The sequence below is a fragment of the Rhinichthys klamathensis genome, unplaced genomic scaffold (genome assembly GCF_029890125.1).
Source record: "Rhinichthys klamathensis goyatoka isolate OS25496 unplaced genomic scaffold, OSU_Roscu_1.1 h1tg000040l_1, whole genome shotgun sequence".
NCBI classification, from domain to species: Eukaryota; Metazoa; Chordata; class Actinopteri; order Cypriniformes; family Leuciscidae; genus Rhinichthys; species Rhinichthys klamathensis.
Window position 1 is genome coordinate 5,554,354 of NW_026606587.1, and position 4,909 is coordinate 5,559,262.

Genomic DNA, 4,909 nt, shown 5'->3' on the forward strand with positions numbered 1-4,909 from the left:
GCGCTTGTTTCTCTGGCGCATAAGGCACTCTATATTGTACAGCAGCAGCATGTCTTACTTGCTCACAGCAGTGTGTCATATATGTATTGGCAGTAGCAAGTCCCATACTTATAATAACCATCCAGCAATAACCAACAGCAGCAGCAGCAGCAGCAATAAAAGCAGCATCAGTGTAGCAGATCTATTCCGCCAAGACCAAACACACAATATTGTCATATCCATTATCATGTCAAACACTCTGAGAGTTGTCATGACAGAAATACTTTTAAAGACAATTAATTACGCTCACTGTTTTTTAGTTTAAAAATGAAAAATAATAATTCTAAAAATGAAAATAAATATAAAAAAGCAAGTATACTCTACACATAAAGGTATCTGAAAAGGACCAAAAATAAAGGATGAAGACATAAAAAGTTGCCAAGACGGTCAATATAATAAAAGTAAACATGTTGAAATTTGTAAGATTTAGCAAAAATAACCCCCTTGATAAAAGCATAAAAATGTTAAAACAAGTACTATTCAAAAGTGAGGGATTGGTAAGATTGTTTTGTTTTTGAAAGGTCACTTACAGTATACTCAACAAGGCTGCATTTATTTGATGGAGAAAAAAAAAACATATATTGTGAATTATTAGAATTTGAAAATATATATATATTTTAAAAAGTAATTTTGTGATGTCAAATAGAATTTTTAGCAGCCATGACAAATATGTTCTATGATAACATTCCCATTAAGTAATGAAAAGATTATTTTTAAATGTTCTCAGAATGTTCAAAATTTCCTCTTTTTTTTTAAAACGTTTTAAAAATATTTTTTCGTGTTTATGCGAAGGTTAATAAAATATAAAGGGAACGTTCCATTTTAACATTTTACAAACATTATGGGAGCGTAGATTTTTTAATGCTGAACATTTTTAAAACGGGTGGTAAGTAAAAAACGTTGGACAAACGTGCAACAAAACTTGTCATGAACTATAAATAACGTTTTTGTGCAAACGTTTTGAAAATGTTATTAAAGACTGTGTACAAACATTCTAATAATTTTACTGGAAGAACATTTTTTCATAACTTTTAGAGAACCTCGCAAAACATTAGCCAAAGTTCTGAGAACGTTTCCATGGGATTACTCCAGTCTTCAGTGTCACAGGATCCTTGTAATATAATAATAATAATAATTCCTTACATTTATATAGCGCTTTTCTGGGTACTCAAAGCGCTTTACATGGAAGGGGGGAATCTCCTCATCCACCACCAATGTGCAGCATCCACCTGGATGATGCGACAGCAGCCATAGTGCGCCAGAACGCCCACCACACACCAGCTTACTGGTGGAGAGGAGACAGTGATGAAGCCAATGAGTATATGGGAATGATTAGGAGGCCATGATGGACAGAGGCCAAGGGGCAAATTTGGCCAGGATGCCGGGGGTTACACCCCTACTCTTTTTCGGAAAACATGGGATTTTTTAATGCCCACAGAGAGTCAGGACCTCTCCGTTTAACGTCTCATCCGAAGGACGGTGCTCTTTGACAGTGTAGTGTCCCCGTCACTATACTGGGGCGTTAGGACCCACACAGACCACAGGGTGAGCCGTACCCCCTACTGGCCTCACTAACACCTCTTCCAGCAGCAACCTGGTTTTCTCAGGAGGTCTCCCATCCAGGTACTAACCAGGCTCAGCCCTGCTTAGCTTCAGTGGGCAACCAGTCTTGGGTTGCAGGGTGATATGGCTGCTGGCCAATATGCCAATATGCTGATTTGGTGCATGATACATTTCATATAATGTATTGAAAACAGTTGTGCCGCTTAATATTTTTGTGGAAACCATGATATATTTTTATACGAAAGATGCAAGATTCTTTGATGAATAAAGTTAATTTATTTTGTAACATTATAAATGTCTTTACCAATGTTGGGGAAAGTTACTTTTAAAAGTAATGTGTTACAATATTGGGTTACTCCCTCACAAAAGTAACTAATTGCAATACTTAGTTACTTTTCATGGAAAGTAATTACGTTACTTTTGAGTAACCTTTTCTCACCTGGGCTGGACTGGACTGGAAAAATTATTTTTACTTGTTACTTAGTATGGTTGAATTGGATCATCGAAGGTCAGCAGCAAAGACAATAATTAATAAAGTGAGATTAAATACATAAAGTATATTTGTGTATTTTAACATATTTATACATTTATAGTAATATTCTGAGTTTGCATTTCACTGCTTTTATTCATTTTGAGGAATACTGAATCAGTTTTTGTGCAAGTGAGAAGAGTAAATACATGTTCACATTAGCAGAACAATAACCATCATGTTTACACACAACGCCTCTGCACTTACAATGTCTCTCGACATGAGGACAGGAGAGCTGTCAGTCAATAAATGGGGGAAAAAAACCTTGCGTAAATTACATGAAAAAGCAACTCAGATATTTTGTTGAAAACCTAAAAGTAATGTGTTACTTTTACTTGTTACTTGAAAAAAGTAATCTGATTACGTAACTTATAATTACCCACACTGGTCCTTACTGTCCTTTTTGATAATTTTTTGCTGATTTATTTTTAATCTTCCTGACTCCAAACAGTGTAAATTTAACGGTGTGTGTTATCTGTTGTTGAGCGAGTACGTTCTCCGTCACTATGTCTAAATATGAACGAACAGCCTTCACACTAAAGCAACTTAACAGTAAAAAAAAAAAAAAATCCCCATATATAAAGATTTCTAGAGACAGACAGATTAAACACTGAATCTGTCAGTTCAATTATGTGTTATGAGGAATTAAGAAAATATATCAATTATAATATTATCCATCCACACTTGATTTGTGGCCAGAATTCTATCATTTATAAAGAATTATACAGTTGTACTAAGTTGCTGTGCGGTTGCCGGGTAGCTTCATGAATTAAGCGGTTCATTATGAAGGCTAGGTCTTTGCAGTCATTAAGACGGGCATGAATGTGTCACCTCCACCCCTGTTGAAGTCAGAGTAATTAACAATAATACCTCATATCAAATTCTGCTCCTCAACAAGCCGCAGACCAGCAACTTCACGATGACCTCATTCCAATTCATCATACTTTCCATATAATCCATATTAAAGACTCAAGAGTTGAAAAAAAATCTGCATATCTTTTTCATCGCAAAAGTCATGGCACAATCATAATTGCAATAAGAAATGGTCACATATTTGCTTTAAACGGGAGGATTTTCTTGTGCACTGAATCACTTGGCGTGTTAGATTTTCAACAGGCGCTTACATATGCAAAATGTCACATTTTGTTTGAAATTTACACTGGTGCTTATGGTAAAAGATGAATTTGATGTCTTTTAAGATGCCAAGAAATTCAGATGTCAACCGTCAGACTGTAATGCATCCAGAGAGTAATGAAGAGAGAGGAAAGCAAGCGCAAGAAAGAGAGACGGGATCATTTTCATTGACTAGATATGATGTGGGTGTAGTTTTCACATCAGGCAGCCACTTGTGCATCTTATTTGTTCAGAGGGCAGGTTCAGCTCACTCCTGGTGTGAGTGTGTGCCGCAGCGCGTGTATGAAGACGTATAAAAGAGCCTTTGCCATGCTAAACAGTGACACTCTAAATGGCCTCCCAACTGGCAGCTTTTGTGTTGTGAAGAGGACCAGCTTCTCAACTTCAAAGGTGAAATTTATGTCAAGACGAGCAGGACAAAACAACTTTATCAAACGGCTGCTTTTGAAGTCATGCGGCCGTCTCCTCCGGCGCTTCATGTGAAGCACAGCATCCCAGACACACACACACACACACACACACACATAGAATAACCTTTCGGCAAAGAAAATCTATGGTCATCCCAATTCGTGGTCAGTTATTTTCATGAAATGTAATATCAAAATATTAAGAAAGTGTCACTTGTATCAGGCAATCAATAAACAGGCCACGGTTACATGAACAGACTGAAATGGAATTTTGCTTGTACACAAAACAAATGTTTGCTTCTTGAAAGTTCATTATTTGACTTAATTTAACTTTTTTTTCTCCAAAAATCTCCAGCATATTCATTTTAGATTAATGTTTGATACTTTAAATGCAGGGAATATTGCGCTGAACATTTACATTTCTGCATATGCTTTACTTTTTAATATCAGCTTAGGTTTTCTTTACTGTAAAAAAGTTGCTGCCTTAAATTTTTAAGTACAATCAACTTGGATGTTTAAGTCATTTCAACTTAAATTATATTAAATTGACTATATAACTAAAGTTGAAAATTGCTTGAATTATTTCGATGAGTTAAAGCAATGTTAAAACATATGTTGTCACTTGTAGTGCACTTCTGGAGCTCCTAAAATATATACCTGGCCAAATTTGCATAAAAAAACTGATCTCCAAAAGAAGATCAGACATGTGAACACAGGACTAAAGTTATAAAGCAACGCTCAACATCAGGATGGATTATGAGGAAAATGCTCCTCTGCTGGACGGCACCATGTTTTCTGTAGTTTGGCAAACAGACACTTTCGTCTCTGTGCCTTGGAGCAACAATTGTCTTAATGTTCGAAAATGGCGAGGAAGCGAATCCATTACTATTAAGCTCTTTCTGCTTGTGGATGTTCAGCCACTGTCTGTCAGGGTTCACCGTTCAAAATGTGGATTTGGTGAAAGAATTCACAAAGTGGAACACAATATTGTAAATATTCTGTGAAAGCACAAAATAAATATTAATATAAAAACTATTTCCTATTCATAAAAAAATAATCAATTTTGTATTAAACAAAAAGAATTTACAGATACATTAATTTAAGTATATTTTAAAGAATGTTATATATTAGCTACTACCTTACACATATGCGTAGCAAATATGTCTTTAATTTTACATAAGAGTAAATATATATAAATATACTGTATGTATAAGATACAAATGAGAAAAAGTCACAT

General features: G+C 35.3%; 1 pseudogene; it reads right to left on the minus strand.

The window, feature by feature from the left end:
- Positions 1-1,620: 1,620 nt before the first annotated feature.
- Positions 1,621-1,737, minus strand: LOC130082177 (5S ribosomal RNA; annotated as a pseudogene).
- Between the last annotated feature and the right edge of the window lie 3,172 nt (positions 1,738-4,909).